Raw genomic sequence first — 24347 nt, 5'->3', positions numbered from 1 at the left:
CCTTTTTGCCCAAGGTGGTCTCGGGTTTTCATCTGAATCAGCCGATTGTAGTACCAGCGTTGTCGGACTCTTCTGGGGATTCTCACTCCTTGGATGTGGTTCGGGCACTTTGCATTTATGTGTCCCGTACTGAGGGGCTACGTAAATCAGAGGCTCTGTTCGTCCTTTATGATGCTAATCGGCGTGGCTGGCCTGTGTCTAAACAAACTTTGGCCAGATGGATTCGTCTGACTATTCGTCAGGCATATGTTGCTTCTGCTAGACCACCGCCGGTATCCATTTCTGCGCATTCTACGCGCTCTGTGGGTACTTCTTGGGCGGCACGTAGAGGTGTCTCGGCTTCGCAGCTTTGTAGGGCAGCGACGTGGTCTTCGGTTCATACTTTTGTACGTTTCTACAGATTTGACACTTTTGCGGCTTCTGCTTCAAATTTTGCTCATAGTGTCTTGCAGGGCGTTCAGCACTCTCCCCCCAGGAGGGTAGCTTTGGGACGTCCCCACTGTCATGAAGCTCCAGTGTCCCCTAGTGGATGAAGGAGAAAACAGGATTTTGGTACTTACCGTTAAATCCATTTCTCCGATTCCACAGGGGACACTGGAAGCCCACCCAGTGCTTCTTGCCTGTTCTCAGTTGCTTGTTCTGCTTCAGTTCTGTTGCAGTTTGGTCTGTTTTCGTTGTGTGACTGTTTATCACTGCAGCCTGCTGTGTTCTTGCAGTGTGTCAGTATGTTGGATTGTTTCTTTTCCTGTTCTCCTTCTCTGTTCTTCAGTCTGTTCTCCGTCTCCTCTCGGGCTCAGTTCTTTAAAACTGGGGCTGATGGGGCATAGAGGGGGAGGAGCCAGTCACACTTGTAGATTTTTAAAGTGCCAGGCTCAACTCAACCCACCGTCTATACCCCACTGTCATGAAGCTCCAGTGTCCCCTGTGGAATCGGAGAAATGGATTTAACTGTAAGTACCAAAATCCTGTTTTTTCCTCCCTCGTCCCTGGATTCTCAATCAGCGCTCCTAAAGTCATAATAACAGGTAGCAGACTCTCAGCAACAACAGTGGTAACAGATTTCGAAGGCACAATGCCTTCTCCTGTTAGGTGCCTCCACCCTTTTGCTGAGAGATCGCTACCAAGTGTTACCGAGTGACCGGTGGCGTGATTAACACTGCGAGCCCCCAACTATTGATACCTGATTTAAACCTCTATGCAATCCTACCTATACCTTCTAAAATTCTGCCTATACCTTCTAAAATTGTTGCAATTTAGCGTATTGAGTCGTACAGTAAATAAATGCCTTCAGACTTTGAATGTGGTTCCAAAGCACAAAAAGTTATTATTCAGTATAAAAAAACAGATGGTTACACGTTGTGATCTAAAGACAATTAGCGCAAATAAATCATACAGACCCAAGGTACAGTTGTTATATACGAACGCGCTCCGGGCCCAGATACCGGCATCAGCATTAGAAACCTCTGTCAACAGCACAGCAAGAAGACTCAAGACTGGGGTCAGTGAGCGCGCATATATACTCAGGAATTGGCAATACAATGGACATGAGCTGGTATTGTTTCATTGGTTCTTCTTCTTTGGTCTTCTGTTACGACATAGTTCATTGGTCTGTGTGTACTTGAGAAGTTCAGCCTCCCAGTGGCTCTTTGTGTACTTTTTCCTGCCACATAACTAAGCAATGAACACTTCATACATTGTACATTCTATCACCTAATTCCCTATAGTTCATAACTTGCAGATGCTTGTAGCGATTTCCCCACCGATAGAACCGGAGATCTGTAAATACACAGCGGATCAGAATGGCACCAAACATGATCTACTTATTATGTACTAAACCATAGATATCATATAACATGCACTTCACATCATTGCAAATATAAATAACACTTTGGGTAATAACCTTTATTACTGCGGAACCTTTTTATGTAATTTGTGTATGTGTAAGTGTAAGAGAATATTGCATAGAGTTGCTAATATGCGTGGTGCGTTTATTTGTAGAGTGCTTATGATAAACAGCGCAACTGTGCGTAATGTGCAGTGTTTATGCATGTGAGTCTATGTGTGTGAGTGTTTATGCATGTAAGTCTATGATGGATTTAATATATTTTATCCCTTACTAACACTTTTAAAACTATAATGCAAGGTGTTACAAGCAGCTAGGTTCACTTTCAAGCAGGGTGGGGACCCCCAGCTGATTGTCGTTGCCACTGCGTCTGGTAAGCGAAACCTCTGACCATTGTTAATTCAGACAAATTCAATTGCAGCTATCAATGTTTGGGTTATATTTCAATTGCCACAGCAATACTTGTCTATATGCGGGGCTTCCCAATATATATGTAAAACACTCACAGTATCCTGGTGTATTGTTTTTTAATTACTTTTCTCAGACATGTATACAGAAGCTGTTTCTTGTTACTAACTAAACCCTGCATGAATATTGTGTTTGTCAGTGTGAGAGTGTTGTATATTATTCACTATTTAGTGTTGTGCGAATGTATGGATACTTGCGCACACTGGGTGCCTCCCACAGCTAATGCGAGTGGCCATGATGATGGTCACGATGGTCAAGACCATCACGACAATCGGGCTTGCGACGAGACCCTTGTGGTAGGGTCTCATGGCCGCAAGCCCCAGAGAGCTTTCGGCTCAAACAGCCGAAAGTTCTCCCACTACCATCACTTGTGATGTCAGTGGGGCCGCCCCCAGATGGTAGGCGTTCTCATGGGAACGCCTTCATCTAAGCAGCCACCCCCCCCAGCCCGCCCACCACAGGGGGCGTGCTGTCACTCAACATGGACAGCATGCCCCCTTTGGTGCTAGACCCGGAGCGACGGATTGCCCATCGCTATCCAGGTCTCGCGCATGCGCACGACGTAGCCGGCTCCATCATGCGCATGCGCTCTGGGCCACCATCGACCCGGTTGCGAGCGCTCAGTGCTTGCGACCGGGTCTGAATCAGGCCCTGAGTCTTGACAAGGCTGACCTGTTAATTCAAAACCATTCCAGGAGACAACCTCATGAAGCTGATTGAGAGAATGCCAAGAGTGTGCAAAGCTGTCATCCAAGCAAAAGGGGGCTACTTTGAGGAATCTAAAATATAAAACATTTTGATTTGTTTAACACTTTTTTGTTTACAACATAAATCCATGTGTTCTTTCATAGTTTTGATGTCTTCAGTATTAATCTACTATGTTGAAAATAATTTAAATAAACAAAAACCATTGAATGAGAAGGTGTGTCCAAGCTTTTCTATCTCTAGATGATTGTTTTTATTTTTAATGTATTGGGTTAAGGAGTTATAATTGTTCTGCAACAATGCTAATGTGGCTTGCCTGGGCCATGAATCATCACCAGTGATCTACTGAAGGCTGGAAGAAGGTCTCCTGGACCTATGAATCAAAATTTTAAATCTTTAGTTCATCACGCAAGGTGTTTGTACACCATCAACTGGGTGATAAGATGGTTCCACAGTGTAAAAACCACATCCCAAATTTTTGGCATTAAAAACATTGTCCTTTTACAGTTTGAGATTCAACATGCCAGGAACCACATCTATCTACTATATAAAAGCGAAAATTTGTCCTTCTGTCTTTCTATACAAATCCACAGTTTACAAGCCAAAATCGTGAAATTTTACATACGAGCTCATTAAAATATGGCGGCGGCAACTATAAAAATGTGAAATCGAAATTACTGTTATATTTAATTAATGAAAAACCAAAATTTTTGCATAGCATTCGACCTCTACAGGTCAGGGATGGAATTACAAAAGGATTTAGAAAAGAAAAAATAGTAGATAAGCTAAATCCTTTTGTAATTCTGTACCTGACCTGTAGAGGGCGAATGCTATGCAAAAATTGTGTTTTTTAATTAATTAAAAAGTAACAGTAATTTCAATTTAGTAGAGAAGATAGAAAAGAAAAAATAGTAGATAAGCTATCTTCTCTACTAAATTGAAATTAATTACTGTTACTTTTTAGAGAGAATTCAATGAATTTTAGAGTACACAAACACGTGAAACTACTTACTTGTGATGTGCAAATAGTCAGCATACCTTTGTTAGCAAAAGGATTACTGGACATCTAGTAAAATATTTCTTATAATGCTTCTCTCTGTCCAATAGTAGTTCTGGGTACCATGCAATGTATTACTGCTATTGATATAACATCAAACTAGTGTGGTATACAAATTGATTGGGACAAAGCTTGTGTTTTGTTGTTTTTGGCTAATTCAAAATACACAGAATTGTTACCCTTTTATTTATGTATATATAGAAACTCGAGGAATCCGGCACTCAGGTACCTACAAACCAACTTTTTCCGATGCCTTTTCCAAGATAAATGTATATGTTGCACAATGGACGGCACTCAGATCTGAGTGCCGTCCACTTTGCAACATATATACAGATAGATAGATAGATAGATATACACAGGGGTATTAAGAGAGGAGGGGGCCCCATCCTCTCTCCCGGCTGCCGTCAGTGAGCTGACAGCAGCAATAGACACCTGGCACTAGTCTGTGCCCGAAGTCTACTGCGCATGCCACCGAGAAAATGGCACAGCAGCCATTTTCCCAGTGATTTCCTACTGCGCATCACGCTGGGATAATGGCCGCGGTGGCCATTTTCCAGGTGTTTTGTGTAGCGCTACTCCATAGGACTTCAGAAAGGTAAGTATGAAAAAAAAAAGGATGTATACAGGGTGAGCAATGCGGTCCCCCCCTGGACCCAGGAGCCCGCGTGCACCGCACACCCTGAACCCATTTTCAATACGCCCCTGTGTATGTGTGTGTGTATGTATATATATATATATATATATATATAGTGTTGGATACGGGGTGCCAGTGGTCAGAATTCCGACACCGGCATTCTGACTGGTGGAGAATGCTGATGCCCCCAGGTAAGTAAGCCTAACCCTCCCTCCCTGGTGCCTAAACTAACCCCCCCTAGTGCCTAAACCTAACCCTCCCTTCCCCGCAGCCTAACCCCCCCCCCCCCTAGTGCCTAATCCCTTACCCTAATCCTCCCTCAACCTGGTTTTGCCTTTTACTTTAAAATATGGTCATTTTTGCCGGAATAGCACTTGTGCTTGCATCTTACAGGCTATTAAATAAAGTTCCTTTTAAACTTTAGCAATATCACAAACAGTCATTGATTTGAGCTTTTTAAAGCTGGGGACACACCATTTCATGGTGCGACCCAGTGATGCGGCAACCGATTTAATGATAAAATTGTGCGCGACATAACATTGCATGATCCGGCGTACGACAGCACAATGTATCCGTAAATGCTGCATGTAACTATACCTTGTCATTCATTGCATCGTCCCATCTTCCATGCAGGACAGCAATGGACGAAGGACCAGGCATATACACTATACCAGGGGTAGCCAACCTCGGTCCTCGAGGGCTACTAACAGTTCATGTTTTTCAGGTCACCCAGCAGGTGTATTCACTAACACATTTGAAAAGATCCACAGGTGGAGCTAATTATTTCACTTGTGATTCTGTGAGGAGACCTGGAAAACATGCACTGTTGGTAGCTCTCGAGGACCAGGGTTGGCTACCCCTGCACTATACGATGTGACTATATATCGCTCTGATCCGTGTCAGATCCATTTATCGTACACAACATCGTACAGTGTGTACCCAACTTTAGAGTTACAATTTTAGCTCTTTCCTTGGGTGTAATGACCATACTGAAACTACCAAGAACTCACCATAAAACGAGAAAACAAAGTAATGTTCTGTTGGCTCTAAACTGACAAAAATCCAGACAACATGGACAAAATCAGCTGAAACTAGTTTTATCTGTTCATTCGTGAGATCACACTATCTGCAGTAACCACATACACTATTCTCTATGTCCTGAAAAAACCCACAAACCACTAAAACTTAACTTGTCCCATTTAATTTACTCACCACTGCATACATTTATTTTTCAACACTGAATTGTACATAAGTTGGCTTAGTGTGTAGGAGACACCACTAGTTATAAATGTTGAAGTTAATGCAAGATCTACAGCCATGGCCAAAAGTTTTGAGAATGAAGTATTGGTTTTCACAAAGTCTGCTGCTTCAGTTTTTATGATGGCAATTTTCATATACTCCAGAATGTCATGGAGAGTGATCAGATGAATTGCAATTAATTGCAAAGTCCCTCTTTGCCATGACAATGAACTTAATACCCCCCAAAAAAACATTTCCACTTCATTTCAGCCCTGCCACATGTCAGTGATTCTCTCGTTAACACAAGTGAGAGTGTTGACAAGGACAATGCTGGAGATCACTCTGTCATGCTGATTGAGTTAGAATAAAAAACTGGAAGCTTTAAAAGGAGGGTGGAGCTTTAAATCATTGTTCTTCCTCTGCTAACCATGGGTACCTGCAAAGAAACACGTGCAGTCATCATTGCTTTGTACAAAAAGGGCTTCACAGGCAAGGATATTGCTGCTAGTAAGATTGCACCTAAATCAACCATTTATCGGATCATCAAGAACTTCAAGGAGAGAGGTTCAATTGTTGTGAAGAAAAGCTTCATGGCAGTCAAGAACGTCCAGCAAGCCCCAGGACCATCTCCTAAAGTTGATTCAGCTGCGGGATTGGGGCACCACCAGTGCAGAGCTTGCTCAGGAATGGCAGCTGGCAGGTGTGAGTGCATCTTCACACACAGTGAGGTGAAGACTTTTGGAGGATGGCCTGGTGTCAAGAAGGGCAGCAAAGAAGCCACTTCACTCCAGGAATAACATCAGGGACAGAGTGATATTCTGCACTGCTGAGGACTGGGGTAAAGTTATTTTCTCTGATGAATCCCCTTTCAGATTTTTTGGGGTATCTGGAAAAACGCTTGTCCGGAGAAGGAAAGGGGAGCGTTGCCATCAGTCCTGTCTCATGACAACAGTAAAGCATCCTGAGACCATTCATGTGTAGGGTTGCTTCTCAGCCAAGGGACTGGGCTCACTCACAATTTTGCCTAAGAACAGAGCCATGAATAAAGAATGGTACCAAAACATCCTATAAAACTTCTCCCAACCATCCAGCATGATGGAGCACCTTGCCATAAGGCAAAAGTGATAACTAAGTGGCTTGGGGAACAAAACATCAACATTTTGGGCCCATGGCCAGAAAACTCCCCTGACCTTAATCCCATTGAGAACTTGTGGTCAATCCTCAAGAGGCGAGTGGACAAACAAAAACCCACAAATTCTGACACACTCCAAGCATTGATTAGGCAAGAATGGGCGCAGAAGTTGATTGACAGCATGCCAGGGTGAACTGCAGAGGTCTTGAAAGAGAAGGGTCAACACTGCAAATATTGACTCTTTGCATAAACTTAATGTAATGGTCAATAAAAGCCGTTGACTCTTATGAAATGCTTGTAATATACTTCAGTATACCATAGTAACATCTGACAAAAAGGTCTAAAACACTGAAGCAGCAAACTTTGCGAAACCCAATACTTGTGTCATTCTCAAAACTTTTGGCCATGGCTGTAGATGACCCAGAAAAATGGGTGTGGTATATTAAGTCAACATTCAGAATGTTGACATGCAAAGAATTTTGAGATGTGAAATGTTGCCATTCAGAATCTCGGCAATGTGATTTTGCATGCACTTTTCTGCATGTAACCGCAGCTTAACCCTATTTGCAGCCTAATCCTAAAATCGTGAGTCAACATTCTGGCTGTCGACATTCACAGTGTTGACATTCTGACTGCATACCAGAAAGAGCTCTGATAGAGCTTGTAAACTGTAGAGACATGCAAAGCATCACTCTCACTGCACAATTTTATTTTAGTTGATCCTAAATATTAAGTGTCGGGGTGTTAAGGGGAGGTTATGGTTAAGCACTAGGGGGAAGGTTAGGATGTGGGGAGGAGGAGGTCAGGTTTAGGCACTGGGGGGAGGTTCGGTTTAGGCCCCGGGAAGGGGGTGTTAGGTTTAGGGTGCGGGGAAGGGGAGGTTAGGGTTAGGCATCGGGGAGGGAGGGTTAGGGCTAGAAAAACACCTGTCTTCCCTATGGGTGTTGGGACTCTGGCTGTCGGGCTGCTGCTGTCGGTATTCTGACCAACGGCATCCCAACAGCTGGGATATCATACCCAACCCTGCTTGCACACACGGTTTCCTATGCACTATTTAAACCATACCCACTCCAGTCCTCTTTACTTACATAATATCAACCTTATTAATAATAGCCATATGAAAGTCCCACTATATGTATTTGTATATTTTGTAAAGTCCAACCTGAGTGCCTTTATCTACTGGTTTCTATGTGATAATTTCCTTTTGGAGTGATACTGCTGTGCACCTGGGCATTTATAATATTGGGTGGTTTGTGCATGTCTTTGGAATTACATATTTTAGCAATTGCTAAGTGGCAAAATTCGCAAATGCGTTTGCATTAGTGTACGAATCTGAATCAGGCCCAATGTACCAATGGTAATACATTTTATAAGAGTTCTTGACTAACGAAGATATAGAAGACCTATCAAAATGCTACCTAATCATGGATCAAGCATCATCCTTGGGGGGCATCCAAATCCTTGTGCTGGGATTCACAATGGGGAATGGAGAGCTCAATCAGGTGAAGGAGGGAACTGTAAAGGTCTATGGTAACAGAAGGATTCAAAGGAATTCAGAGCATGGGATAGACCCAAACAGTGTTGAGAAGTAACAAAATGATTAAATTGAAGGTATGGAAATACATTCACTTCAGGAAAGGAGAATTTTCACTGCAGGTCACCTAAGAAGATGCAACCAGTGCCACCCAGCATGTCCTCCACAAACTGGACACCCTTGGGCACCCGGAGAGTAGAGCAAGAGAAGAACAAATCTGGAGGAAAAGCAAGGTTTTCCAAAGTGGAGTAAGGGGGAAAGAGGTACAGGTCAATTTGAAACACTTAGTACAGAAGTCCCAAATTCGAAGGGTAACTCTAACAACCAAGTGAACATAGGCGAAACTAAGGGGTGGTCCAGACTACCCATTAGCCTCCGCCATCCATTTGCCTGCTCCCCGCCCATTCTGTGCTGCGGTAACCCTGTGGCCGCCAGCCAAGAGAGCTCTTTTTTGTGTAGCAGAGGCTAACAGAAAATGGCTGCCCCCATAGAAGGCTACTTAAACATGGCCGCCATCAACCAATAGGGAGCCAGTGTTTCTTTTCCAAGGAACCCAAGGGGATGGAGAGAAGGAAAAAAAAAGGGGACGGGGCTTATTGGAGGAAAGAAGATGAATAGGTAATACTGTGGCTGACAATGTGAATAAGGGGCATTACTATGTCATGTGGATGAGGCACTACTGTGTGATAAAGAGAATAATGGGAACTAATGTGTGGCATAAAGTGAATAAAGGGAGCTAATATGTGACATAGGGCCTGATTCAGAGCCGCTCGTAAGCGACTCGTTCGCTCCGAGCGATGTTTGCCCAACTGCGCATGCGTACGGATCGTTATACGCATGCGCGAACCAGTCAGTGCGGTCGAAATTCATGTGCTCGCAAAATAGCGAATGCCTGATAATTTGAGTGACAGAAAGAGGCGTATGTGGGTGGTAACAGGGGAAGGTGCTTGAAAACGGGGAGTGGCGATCAGAACGCAGGCGTGCTTAAAGGTCAAAACGGGCGTTTTATGGGTGTGCATAATTAAAACAGCAGCGTCATTGACCACGTCACTGGGTTGTTTTATAGCCAGAACTGCTCGCAAGATTGTGGTAGCAAAAACCAACCACAAGAATAGCGAGCAGTTCATACGCTGGTCGATGTACTCGATTAATCTAATAAATAGCGGACATGACGTAGGATGCGAGCGGCCAGGGGGCGTAGTTTCCAAAAAAACGACCGCAAGTTTTGTTCGCTCGTTCAGACCTAGAGGCGTGAACAGACCGCAAAGAGCGAACGGTTCATTTGAATAGCCACCCCTATTTTCTGGACGAGCGAGAGCTAATTGCGTCCGGCTCTGAATCAGGCCCATAATGTGAATAAAGGGTACTACTGTGTGGCATAATGTGCAATAAGGATACTGTGTGGCATAATGTTTATATGGGGCCCTGCTGTGTGGCATAATGTGAATAAGGGGCATTACTCTGTGGCATTGTGGGCACTACTGTGGAGTAATGTGAATAAGGGGTACTACTGAGTGATCGCAAATTATGTGCTATAGCGCATTTTTATATGCTATAGGCATTTGGGGACCCTGTTTTTAAAACAGAGTGGGTCCTCCAGGATGCGCTGTGTATGTGTGTTTGCAGCAGCCAATCACCGCTGGCAGCATCTCCCCAACCAATCACTGCCGGTTCACTATGCGGGTGTAGTTACTGTATTATAGTTCGCACACAACAGTAAGGTCACTAGCTGCCCCGGGCGGCGGCGCTGCTGCTGCTGCTGTTGGAGCCTTGAAGTCGGTTAAAAAAATACAATAAATTTAAGAGGCCAGGAGCAGCTTCCGGTCCGGCAGCGTGACGTCAGTAACATGACTGCCCCCATGTGAGGTCCGCATGGAGCAGCTCAGACACCAAGCAGGTAACATAATAAGCTGTTCACCCTATTGCTGCCTATTGTGTTCATTATATGTTTGTTAATTAACAAAATATCCCCTTTGGCCCCGATGCTGGCTGTGAGATACTGTTTCCCCAAAGTGGCAGTAGTGTTATTATGTTTCAGTGTTGCAGAATAACCACCATATGAATTTATATGGTAGAAGTGTGCCTATTATGCTGTCACACAGCTTGGTGTGTTGTGTTCTTATCCTAACAGTAGCTGTGTTTTCTTCCTCAAGGTCCATAGGGATTACCATGGACCATACTTGGTTGGAGTGAGCCGTGCACCAAACAGTTAAAGCTGGGTGTGGATTATTAGGTCTAGAATAAAAAAGTAGACAATGTTTAGGTAGACAATACAAGTTAGACAGGCAATAGGTCGACAGGATCTGAAGGTCGACACACTAAAGGTCGACTGGTAAAAAGGTTGACATGGTCATTAGGTCAACACACAAACGGTCAACACATGTTTTGTTTTTCTAGCTCTAATCTTCACCCTAACCCTCCCATTGGTGCCTAACCCTCCCTCCTGGTGTCTAACCTTAAGCGTCGGGGTAGGTGCCTGACCCTAACTGTCCCTTCTAGTGCTAACCCTAACCGTCGGAGTAAGTGCCTAACCCTAAGCCTCCGGTAAGTGCCTAACCCTTAAAAAAAAAAAGTGTCGACCATTCATGTGTCAACCATTTGTGTGTCGACCCAATGGCCATGTCGACATTCTTTCCTGTCGGCATTTTTACTAGTTGGCCTTTAGTGTGTCGACCTTCAGACCCTGTCGACCTATTACCTGTCTAACTTGTGTCCACCTAAACATTGTCTACCTTTTTACTGTAGACATAAAGACCGGGTCCAGTTAAAGCTTTACCTCCCAGGATGCACCGGTCTTCCTCCATATATACTCCACCCCCAGCCACAGGCAGCCAGTTTTTCTGTTTGGTGCTGGCAGAAGCAGTAGCACCTTTGAGAACAGTGGGGCTGTGTTAGACAGCCCCAAACTTTTATTTTATGTTTTAAAGTTTTTACTTTGTTTCAGAGCAAGTCGCTCTTAGCATCCTAATGGACACCTGCGTAACTGCTCCTACTACACATGCCGGTGCCGCAACACCGGTGAGTGGTCCGGTGATTACGGTGGGCACCAGTGGAACTTGGCTAGCTCTTCCCTGGGAGACCCTGGACTGCAGCCGGATAACGGGGATGTCAGATAAGGCAATTCCCCGCTTGCTGGAAATCGCGTTGTTATGCAATCCTGTGGAGACCAGCTGAAGAACGCTGTTGTGGGGCGACTGGTACATCCACTCCCCCACTACACCACCAGGGCAGTAAAATCTGGCGTCTGGGGCCTTTGTTACACCATTAGACCTGGGGGCTAATACAGCAGTGGGGAAGTAAGCTCTTCCCTGACAGCCCTTCCCCCAGCTCAGAGTGTGATTTCTCAGTTGAGTCTTCCCACATCTGAACTGCTCCTCCTACACCCTCCTCCCTAATGAGATGCTTAGGTGCCTTTAATCAGGGCTTTTCTGAAGCTGTAGGTCTCAGGAGATCGGGTCCTGTCTCCCGTATACCTCTCCCTGGAGCCAGTTTATACAGCACTCAAATTCTACCAGCCTAGTGTTGCTTGAGTAGTTGATTCAGTGCCCATTGCAAGTATATTTATATTTGTATTTATATGCATTTTATGTGCTAGCCATGTTGTGGTAATATACTGCCTTTAACTTTCTGACTATCAGTTATATGTATCCCTGCAGCTCTTTCTTAACCCATCACTACTAGGTGTGTAGTGGTTCATTTGTACTTCACATTTACTTGTATTTGTGAAGGATGTCACATTGCATTATTAGCTATACACTGTATTGTGTGCTGCTTGCTGGTATTACTATGTCTTCCAAAGGCAAGGGTGCTGGTTATAACCTGTTCAGCAGGCTTGACCTCTCAGGATATTGTGCAGGATGGTCAGCGTGCTAATTGTCATGTACCTCCTCTCCAGCCTACCTTGCCAGTACCGATGCAGGGGCCATCTTGGGTGTTCTCCCTTGTACAGATTATGACGAAGTTAGTGGATCGCTTATCAGCTCCCACTCTTCCTCCCACTGTGGGCTACCCACAGCACTTACAGACTGCTAGGTTGGTACCCCCTATGCAGCCTTCCTGGATGGAAGCTAATGCCCATCCAGCTCAGGATATGGCGCATACGTCTGCCACCTTTTAGCAAGATATGTTTAAGCAGGACACACCATTAGTCACCAAAGCACATAGGCGGCCTGTATTTGCGGTTCGCCGACTCATGGCATCAGACAACCACAGATGCCTGGGTCAGAGAAGTGGTCTCTCGTGGATACGCTCTCACTTTCTGGAGACTTCCTCCCCAGCAATTTTTTTTGTACAGTTCTTCCATCAGATCCCATCATGGCCCAGGCCTTCAAGGAAGCCAGCGGACTTCCTAAGCCATCAGGATGGGGAATGGGCTCTTCACCCCGATGCCTTTCACCTCCTGATGGACAAAATGGGGCCTACCAGACATAGACCTCATGGCCTCACGTCACAACCACAAGGTCCCCAAGTATGGGTCCAGGACCAGAGACCCCTCAGCAGCTTTCATGAATGCTCTGGCAGTGCGATGGAATTTCAATCTTGCATACCTTTTTCTTCCGATTTCCCTCCTCCCAAGGGTTCTCCAGGAAATTCAAGCAGGAAGGTGGTACAGTGATACTGATAGCTCCTGCCTGGCCCAGGCGCCAATGGTTCACCGATCTATGGAGTCTCTCCATAGACACTCTGTCAGAGTTCAGCCGGGGATCGGCCGTCCCTTACCGTCCCGCCGGCTTCCTCTGACTTCCCGGGCAGTCGGGCGGCTGGCGTGGCGACGTGGAAGGAGATGAGCATTCACCCTGTAGCTGTGGTGTCAGGCGACCCGGTGAGTGGGGATCGCAGTTTCTGTCATGGGCGCCGCCATGACACTTTCCCTATGTCAGTACTTCCTTCCCTGAGTGGCCCGGCTGGTCAGCTGACGCTGTGGGCCTATCAGCAGGCTTCCAGGGGTATATATCCGGCTCCTGTGAAGTCTCGTTCCAGGTTCCCGTGATTCCAGTGTGTTTCTTCCAGAGCTTCTGAGCTATCTCACCACAGTGCCTTTACTATCAATAGCGTGTGTGCAAGTTTAATCTCCATCTCTCCACAGTGCCTTTACTATCAGCAGCCTGTGTGAAAGCTAACCTCAATCTCTCCACAGTGCCTTTACTAATCAACAGCCTGTGTGCAAGTTAACCCTTCATCTCACTGCAGTGCTTTTACCATCACAGCCTGTTTGCAAGTTAACCCTTCATCTCACCTCAGTGCTTTTACCATCACAGCCTGTGTGCAAGTTAACCCTTCATCTCATCGCAGAGCTTTTACCATCACAGCCTGTTTGCAAGTTAACCCTTCATCTCATTGCAGTGCTTTCACCATCACAGCCTGTGTGCAGGTTAACTCTTCTTCTCATTGCACCCTAGTGCATGATCTCCGGCCGGCAATCCGGTATATACTTCGTGGAATATCCAGCTGTTACCTCAGCCTACCAATAAATCTCCACACCTCTCTAGCCCCTCAAGTGCCTTTCTCCAGCCAGGAGTTCTATCCCACTCCCCACGTGCCTATTCCAGGCATTACCCTCGGGCGACAGGTGTTTTGATTCTCTTTTCCCTGCAGGCCTTGGTCACCAAGTCAAAGGATCGCGACCTGCTCACAGGGAGCCGCACAAGCACACCTCCTTGTGAGTTAGACTCCGCACAATTGACTAGGTCTAGCCAACGACCAAGACTTGTGGATGCGGAGATCATACGTCCATGCCCCTCGCCTTCGCCTCCTCCCACAGCCTCAGACCTCGGCTTTCAAAAACCCGCCTTCCAGCGTGACACACTCCTTTTCCACTTCATCCTTGTCTGCACTTTCCTCTTCTGTCTTTGACGGTGTGGCTCTTGAGTTATCCCTCTTAAGAGCCAAAATATTCTCTAGCTCTATGGTCAGGATGATACTTGGGGCGAGGAAGCCTTCCGAAGCCCGCATCTGTCACAGAGCTTAGCGCTCTTATTTTTAAGTGTGCTCACCCAGAGGTTATGACCTTATGGTTTTAGGGTTTTCTGGGTGCTTGCTTTTTATTTCTTATCTAGGACAGAGCTGTCCTCAGTACCCGGATTGGTTACCTTCCATAAGTGGTATCCCAGAGTTTTAATTTTGACTGAAGAGTGTGTGGTTCCGTTCACACCTTCCTTAGGTTTTTTGCCTTTGAGACTTTTGCCTCTCAGGATGCTTCCTTTGGCTGCAGGATTCTCCTTTCTGCTCAGGAGCGTCCCCACCTTAGGGGAAAGTGCTTTAGGACATTCCCATGATAATCCCTGTGGACCCCATATGGACCCTGAAGAAGAAATTAAGAGTTATGGTAAGAACTTACTCTTGTTAACTTTATTTCTTCAAAGTCCATAGGGTCCACAGGGAGCCCACCCTGACACACCTGGCTTAATTGGGTATTTTTCTCTCGGTCACTGATTCCCTCATCTTTTGTGAGTGTTTCTTGAGAGTAATGTTAGTTCTTCTACTCTCCTACTCCTGCCTTGGGCTTGTTTACAAAACTGGCTGCCTATGGCTGGGGGCGGGGTATACATGGAGGAGGATCGATGCATCCTGGGAGCTAAATCTTTAACTGTTTGATGCACGTCTCACTCCAACCAACTACACCCCATGGTAATCCCTGTGGACCCTATAGACTTCGAATAATTAAAGTTAACAAGAGTAAGTTCTTACCATAACTCTTAATTTTTGTGTCAGTGTAAAATTCTATTACATGTACATTACCAAATGCACACACTTAGAGCAAGGTGCAGACATAGGGGTCAATTCAATTAGGTGCGAGTTGGGTACTCCGAACGATTCCCACAGTGAACTTGCACTGCGCATTGTATTTGAAAATTAATTCAAAACTCTCATTGATTTTGGAAAATTTGCGGGGTTTTTTTGTGCACACCGCCCCAAGCAAGTGAAAATGTAGGAAAAATATTTTAATGCTGAAATGTCATGACAAAGACAGCAGAACAGTGATTGCAAAATACGCGTTATAGCGCATTTTTACATGCTGTAGGCATTTGGGGACCCAATTTTTAAAACAAAGTGGGTCCTGCAGGACGCACTGTGTGTGCTGTGTCTGCAGCAGCCAATCACCGCCGGCAGCGCCTCCCCAACCAATCACTGTTGGTAGCGATTGGTTCAGTAGAGGCTGCTGGTAGTGGTTGGTTGCTGTGGACATACCACACACACGCAACGCATCCTGCCGGCCCGCTCTCTCAACTAATCGCTGCCAACAGCATCTTATCCAATTGCCACCGGACACCACCTCCTTCCCTACCTGCATGCGTACTCTCTGTCCTGACTCTACAGATTCCATCTGCACCTTTGATGGTGCCGGGCTCCTCTAGCTGCCTGCACTCCATCCCTGATGCCTATATCCCAGCTCTCAGCATGCAAGAGGCTAGGGAGGTGGACACTGCGCAAGTGTCCACCTCCCTGGAGGTGGACAACAATGACCCGGTGGGGGGCTCCCACCAGGAGGAAGAAGGTAATCACTGCCCCATCTTCTATCTACTCTTACCCTTTTCCCTACTCCCAGTACTGCCTCAGCTGCTATCCTGACCTCTCCCTACCCTAGCACTGCCCCCAGGATTGCCTGCCCCTAACCCCCTTCTTGCCCCCAGTACTGCCCTAGCTGCTATCTACCCTTAACCCCTCCATACACCAGTACTGCTTGCCCCTAGCCTCTTCCTTGCCCCCAGTACTGCCCCAGCTGCTATCTAACCTTGCCCCATCCCTACTCCCAGCACTACATATCATTAACCTCCTCCTTGCCCCCAATACTGCTCCAGAAGCTATCTACCTTTTCTTCCTCCCTACCCCAAGTACTGCATATTCCTAACCTCCTCCTTTCCACCCAGTACTGTCCCAGCTGTTATCTACCTTTTATTCCTCCCTACTCCCAGCACTGTCACAAGCTTCCCCCCCCAGCACTGTCACAACTGCTGTCTTCACTTAGCCCTCCCTACCCATGGCACTGCCTGCCCTTACTCCACTCAACCCAACTTCTCCCTGCCTATACCTCCAGCTTTATCCCAAGTGCTGCTTGCCCTTAACCCCATCTACCCCAACTGCTACCTGCCCCCAACTGCTGCCTGCCCTCACCTCCCATGATGTGTGATGAGACCAAGAAACTGTGGAGTAGGACCCCAATTTATTAAAGTGAGGGGTACTTGGGACCCACAATTTTTTTTCACTTAGCGCGATCACTGCTACTGTGTGGCATAATGTGAGTTGGAGGCACTATTGTGGAGTGTCATGTATAGTCATACATTGCCTCTAAAATTGTTTTTCTATTTGCAACACTGAAGGTGACATAAGTTTTGGTGAGGGGTTGGAACTCGGACCACCCATTAACAAATGTCTATTTTTGCCTATGTGGTTGAATAGAGCATACTAGAGGCCGAAGACAAGAAGAGATCCCTAAAAGGGAAGAATGCTACTGCACTTGTCGACATTTCCAGATCTATCCAGCATGGGCATTTACCATAATAAACAAGAAAAGTAAAGAAAAATAACAATCTGAAGAAAATATAAAACTGAAGAAAATAAACCAACAAGGAAGAGGAACAACAGGACAATACCAAATACAACAAATGTAAAATGAAGAGAGCAGGTAAGTGCATTAGGTGATTATAAATGTTATATAGAGGTTGGTGTATGGTGGAGTTTATTAATGTTATCTGTTGACTCTTTGCTAAAGATGGGCTAATGGGGTATTAATGTGCCGCTATATATTAAATGTGGGAACTATTCATGTTATGTGTTGGTACAGATTTCCTTCTAATATATATAGGAGCTTTTAAGGCAACGTGGGATGTCTATTAAATGTGGAAGCTATTCATTTAATGTGCAGAATTATTAGAGGAAACAGGCCTATTTATTTGATTGCAATGCTATTATATTAATGGTGCTGTTGCACAGTGCTGGAGTCATGGGTTCAATTTTGGCCTGAGCCCTATCTGTGTGTATGTTCTTCCTGTGTTTCTTTGGATTTCCACCTTATCTCTATCCTTCTCCTCCCTGGGTCTGCACTCCTTCCTCTAATATTTCCTCTCAATTATTCACCTCTATGCCTTTTCTTCTTCTCTCTACCCTTTCTCTCCTTCTCCGGAGCTCCGCATGAAGTGTTTCCCAGAGACCGGGCAGCCTTCTTCAAGGTGAAGTCAGTATCTGGGGAAGGGTGGGAGGTTTATTAATGAAATCTGTTGGTGGGGTGGATTCTTGTTGTCTGATGCCATGTGTAATGGTCTGAAAGTATATGAGAGGTTATCATGGCATGTGTAGATGGGTCTAATGGCATGTAAGGGGATCTGAAGGGGGATCTGATGGCACATGTGTTAGATCTGATGGTATATGTAGAGTGGACTGATGGTCTGATAACATGTGGGAGGGGAGAGTGTGATGGCATGAAGGCATGTCTGATGGCATATTTGCATGAGGTCTGATGGCATGTGTGGGGGGTTTGATGGCACATGTGGAAGTTACTGGTGGCGTATGTGATGGTTTAGTCGCATGTGGTAGGGTCTGATGACAAGTAGGGGGAATCTGTCAGCATGTGTGGGGGCTTTGACGGCATATTTGGAGTGGGTTTGATGGCATGTGTGGTGGGATCTGAAGGTAGGGTCTGGAGGCATATATGGTGAGGGTTGATGACATGTGTGATGGTCTAGTGATAGGTGGGAGGGACTGATGGTATGTAGGAGGTAATCTAATGGCATGTGTGGGGTCTAATGGCATATGCGGAAGGGATCTGATGGCATGTGTGGGCTCCAATTGCATATTTAGAGGTGGTTTGATGGCATGTGACTGGGTGTGATGGCATATTTGGAGAGGGTTTGATGGCATGTGTGAGAGGTCTGATTACACATAGAGGAAGTTTGATGATGTGGGGATATCTGATGGTATGTGTAGGAGTCTGATTATGTGAGCTGGCTCATGTCATGTGGATAGAGGGCATATGGAGAGTTTTGAGAGGCATGATAGCTATTTACAACTTATTTTTCCTCCCCATTTCAAGCTTTCCCTCCACACTGGATGCAGTACCAGCATAAGCAAACATGAAGAGTCTACTGAAGACTATTTGGACACTGAACACAGAGGTGAGGTAAGCACTGTGCTGAGTTTTATGAACATATCTGGGGGCATGTGAGAAAGTATGGGGAGGTTTGTGGGGCATATAAGGGGCATATGGGTAGGTATGTAGGCAGGTTAAGATACATAGGGGGGAGTTCAATTGACCACGATAATTTTTCATGCTGTAAAAACGGGATTTTACAGCAATTTTTTTTTTCAGGCAGTTCAGTTACCCTCCATTTTTACCGCATGAAAAATTCCCATTTTGGGCGAAAACACGGAGGATCCAGGATAAGTCCAGGGATCCATGTGTTCTCGCGATTGCAGCCGTGAAAAAATGTCACTTATCGATCGTGCTGGCCTCCTGTTAGCAGCCCAGCACACAGCAGCGTATGCTGGGCTGCAGTGGGACGGGGTGATCACACTGATCGCAGCCCCCCTGGATCTGCCCCTGACTGAGGGGCTCATAGAGCCCCTCTCCTCAGCGCGGCCATTTTTCTTTCTGCGGGGGGCATGGTCACGCATCCCGCCATTATGCCACACCGCCCGATAAGTCCTGAGTTCCTTGGGAATCAATTAGCCAGCGGAAAAGTACAGAGGCTAATTGAATTCCCCCCAAATTCCCTTTCTTATACCCTTTAAGAATAAATATGTTTAGGCAGGTGTGTTTTGGGGCGATGAGTTGAGTATTTGCCCTTGGTAAAAGAAAGCCTAGCTCACCCCTGCTCAAGTGTTGTAGCCATTTATATATTGGAGATCCTTCACTTACCTTTTGGAATAAGTGTGAATAATTTCTATCCCATTCAAGGATGAGATCTGATTATTGAAGGACAGCAAGTTCCAGTATCACAGCTTTCTTCAGACTGCATCATGAGGCTCAACTAACACAGAGAACAATGCTGATTGGATCTCTGTCTCTATGCGCCAATTTTTTTATATCTCTTTTTTTTTCTCAATTTTATTTTCCATTCTCCCATTTATTCTTTTTTTGATCCTCTAATCTTTTCTGCCCTTCCTCTGTTATTTATTTTTTCATCCCATCTCATACAAGTGCTGTTGTCAGTTAGGCATCCATAGAAGTGACAGCAAAGTATAATAGATCAGGAGCAAGTATTGCCATCTCAATACTGGCCTTACTGCAGGCTAGGGGAAGCCTTCTAAGTAAAATCATGTAATGATGTTGCCAGCTGCTTCCAATTCTAACTGTACGACTAGCGACTGCTTATGATACTAATGTGTGGTAAGCGGCCACTTACAATACTGTCTATGTGGCAACTGGCTGCTTCTGTTAGTACCTATGTTTCTGGATGTCTGCCCAAACCATACAATAAGGTACTAGCTCAGGGGTCACATCACCCTACACCCCATGAGAGCATGTAGTCCCATAACCACTGGAGCATGCTGGGGAACAACTGTGAGTTGTCTTTGGGAATATGATTGTGTCCAAGTGGTAATGTGAGGGGCAACAGAGGATTATTATTTTGATGCACCTGTGCCTTTTACAATGATATTAAATTATCAAAAAAATTAAGGGGCAAAGGAATATTATTAATACTTTGTTTGTAGAGGAAGGAGGAGGGTTCTTAGTTAATATGATAGTGTCTGTGGATTAGATGAGAGAGCAAGGAATGCTATTCTATGTTTATACTTATATAGGTATATATTTGTCATAATGTTGAATACGAATAACAAAAAGGAGAAATTATTTTAGGGGCATGTTACAGTATAGGGTAAGTACTGCCAAGGCTATTGGGAAATGCCATGTGAAAGCCATGGATAGACAGGGGTTGGGGTTGTCATATTAATATTTTACCTTATATCCCATAGGATGGTAATCTGGCTATGATGTCATGTACCCTGCAGGGGTTGTTTTAACTTCTCTTTGCATAGATATTTGGTAATAAATGCAGTACATCTACACTCATCATGCAGTTTGGTTTATCTCTCCTGTCATTCTGATCCATGTGTGATCATTTTTTACAGTACAATAGTATGGAGTCTGTCTAGGGACATGTAAGATATTATTGGAAGCTAGATGTGATGAAGTTGCGGTGTACTTAGGTCCAGAAAGGTTAAAAAATTAAAACATGCATCAGCTATAACCCTGTAAAATTAGCTCATAACAGTCTTAGGCGGACAACATAAAATAATGTCTGCCAGGTTCCTCTGTGCGACTCACAAACTGCTTCAAAGGTTTGTGTCTCCTTTAAATATAAAATATAGTTAGAAAAAATGAGTTACATGCTGTATAGTCACATATCACCCACTACAAGGGTAAGTCAGAGAATATGACAAGACAGGTCAGGAAGTTGCACATATCCTGCATATTTCTGCAGTTTGGGTATTTTCCTCTTTTTTTTGTTTTTGATATTTTTAGACCACCATCTCATAGCTAATGTGCAAATCAGGAAGTCGATGTACATCTGTTTTTTTAAATACTGAAAGTTTCTAATTAGTCCATTAAACATTTTTTCTTCCAAGTAACTTGAACTAAAACTAAAAGTAATGGTTATGTTTACAAAACAGTTCTGTTCACTAAGGAATTAATTTATGATTTGTCATCGTTACTGCCATAGTGCTTAGACTCAGGTGTCCAATACTTGGATAAGACTAATTTTATTAAGACTGATGCAGAGTAAAATTAGACAAAGACAACACAATGAGGGGCGCACCAATACTAAATGTGTATATACAAACAGCAGCTCACCTATGGATAGGCTAATCCATGTGCTAGGCAAAGAAAACAAAGGAACAGGGAGCGCTACTTTGTATAGCAATAATGAACCTGAATAGGTTGAAAATTAGATGATTTAATATCTTGATAGATTAAAATAAACACATAAATTAAAAAAATTATCTAAAAATATATAGACATAATATAGTACATTGATACTGGTAATGGACCAATTAATCAACAGTTGATAGAATAATATACATGCATGAATTATAGTAAATAATAATGATAAATGAATCTGATTATTGGTAATCAATCTAATAAGACATGTGCTTAATAGTCACAGTTCATCCCGGCCGGGAAACAAAAAATGTGAATAAAAAGGTATACCTCTTGCGTAACTTTGGCGATGATGAGTACTCAGAGATGTGATACCAATTCAGAACAAATGTTAGTAATTCAATGGAAAGCTGTGTCTCATATAGGGATGACGTGATGATGGTGAACAGCTTAGCCCATAAGCATCAGATGTATGCTGTCTGCCAAGGTGAAAAAAGTCACGCCAATGGTCCTGTGTGGAACAGCAAGCCGCCTGGTATAAAGGGTCTCTCGCGACGTGTGTGCCGATGCCCAGCACTGTGGAGCGGTCTCCCACAGCACGTGCACCGGCCGTGCAGGTGCTCTGTGTGTAGCGGTAGTCGGGCAGCTGTTCTGAGTGGCAGGAATAGACGTGGTGTCTGGAATGTTCTGCCGGTCTCCTACACTTATGCAAAAACGTGGTTCTAGGTGGCAAAGGAGACCGTGATGTGCGGGTTGCAAGGAAAGTGGATCTGGCAATCAGACCGGTCCGATGATGAGAGTCCCACAGATACCCAGAAGATTAGGCGACCATCCTGTATCCCACCGACTTCCAAGTGAAATAGGCAGAACAGGGGGCATAATGCCGCAAATTGCGGGTCCATGGTGAAGGGGTTGTGCCAATATGATGAATTGCTTTGAGAATTGTATCATTTTGGCCCTAGTTCCCTCTAGGGCCTAATGAGGAGAAGAGCCCAGCCTCATCCCCATCAGCGATCAGCTGCATCTCCTGAGGCATTCTCCTGTAGAGGAGAAAAGAAATGTAGGTAAATATGCTGGGGAGGTGTAACTGGGCTGTAACGGGGTGCTCTTACATAGGTAAAGTTCAGTGAGGGTATGTTGTCGGAACTATGCGGTAAGCAGAGTTGGACGTAAGTATATATTACGCCTGGCGAGTCATTTGCACCAAGTATGGGGCTGGTAAAATCAGCATTGTAACCGAGCAGCAGTGACCCCTGTGCTGTCCGCCCCTAAACATGTGACACAGGATGCCATGCCTTGAGGAAAGTAGAGCACTGCCCAGAGTGTCCTATGGACACTAAAAGGCAGCTCTACAGGCTGCAGGGTGCCTACCTTGAGCGTCCTGTTCCAGGAACCCTGCAAGCCACATACAAGTGCCTTGAGGCAGCGATGGTGCCATCCCCAGAGCCCTGAACCCTGTGCAACGGAAAGGGTGCACACCCCTAGTTACGGCCCTAGGTGCGAGTGCGCATGAATGATGATGTATATCAAACCAAGCCTATGGAAAGGGCTAGGGCATATGTGTGAATACACTCTAATATTCATGCACGCAATGCGGGAGCACACACAGTATATCCTATTTGTGTTCAACTCTGCATCAGGCCCATTATGTCCAAATGGAGAATGCTTCTCTATAAATGTCTCATATTTTGCAGTAGTGCGCACATTATGTGATCTTCAATTCACAAAGTTATTACTAAAAAAACTGAAAATAATTTGTGTTTTTAAGACTATTTTCATCACAAATTGTTTAATTGATGTCTTACAAATATCAATGTGGTTTCGTTTTGGAACAACCAATGCACTTTGTTGAAATCTTTTTTATGTGACATTATCATACACACTTTCCAACAGGAGACCAAATGAGGTAAACTACTTGTACTTTTTTGATTTATATTATCTACAACATATTCTACAGGTTTTTATACGATTTAATATGCAGTTTGTTACTGCACATTTTACTAAAGGCAAAAACCAAAATAAAGAAAAGTCATATCCATTATATTCCGGAACAGCCCAGCCTACTCAGTAACTGGCATCGTAACCAAGATAGTGCTGGCCACTACTGATAAGCATTGCATCCGGGATATAGTCATCATGTCGACAACCACAATGCCGAAATAATGTCGACCCCAGGTGCATTTGCTTAAAAGTAGTCACACGTAAGTGCACTGCTGAATGCAGATTCCCGATTATCGGGAATCTATGCGTGTGCAGGACCCGTTCTGCGCATGTTCAGAACGGGTCCTGCGTAATCACACGCAGAGCGGCAGCAGACTGTCAGTGATTGAATTCTGCTGTTGTCTGTGGGCGGGGAGGGGTAGCGACGGCCTCCATTCCCAAAAACAGAGATGTGTTGCCACTGTTGGAGGGGAGGGAAGAGACCAGGATCTCTATTGGCTTGCGTGAACCCATGGTCAGTCAGCATGCCGAGGGACACGCAGATGATTCAATGCTGCGTACAAGGACGCAGCTCGGATCAGTAATGCATGCAGGAGGCGTGATGCCTACTGTTGCATTACCATATTACTGCTATTACGTCCGCAGCTGAATCACCCCCATAGTGCTGTGCATTTCTCTATATGTAAAATGCTGCTTATTGCTTCATTTTACTTTGTATATTCCATATGTTATGTTACATCAAGTCATTTAAGGCTTACATTCAATATGCTCCCCTACAATAGCACTGCTATTCAGTTTACATTAGAGGAACCATTCAGTTCAAGAGCATTCCCCCTCCCATCTTTGACCCAGGTCTTTTCACACAATGACAAACTGGAGATCTCAAATTCAAAAAGCACTGTGTTTCTCCTTCTTACAGATTGGTTACTAAAGATTTACCTTTGAAAAAAACATATTCTTTAACCCAGAGCCGTAAC

General features: G+C 44.8%; 1 long non-coding RNA gene across 2 annotated transcripts in view; it reads right to left on the bottom strand.

Annotated features, from left to right (window-relative positions):
- Nucleotides 1–1381: 1381 nt before the first annotated feature.
- Nucleotides 1382–24347, bottom strand: part of LOC148534314 (uncharacterized) — a 189152-nt gene continuing 166186 nt past the window's right edge. The window contains exons 3-4 of one of the 2 annotated variants that reach the window (XR_015877669.1): nucleotides 21760–22469; nucleotides 1382–1776 (exon numbers count right to left, since the gene is read on the bottom strand). This is a non-coding gene — a long non-coding RNA (uncharacterized LOC148534314). Of the gene's footprint in view, nucleotides 1777–21585; nucleotides 22470–24347 lie in introns of those variants that run through there. The other variant, XR_015877668.1, reaches the window with a different exon arrangement.

Source organism: Taudactylus pleione, unplaced genomic scaffold, assembly GCF_031769625.1.
Source record: "Taudactylus pleione unplaced genomic scaffold, aTauple2 ptg000069l, whole genome shotgun sequence".
NCBI lineage: Eukaryota > Metazoa > Chordata > Amphibia > Anura > Myobatrachidae > Taudactylus > Taudactylus pleione.
Note: the sequence above shows the minus strand (reverse complement) of the source record. Positions and strands in the feature narration are given on the sequence as shown.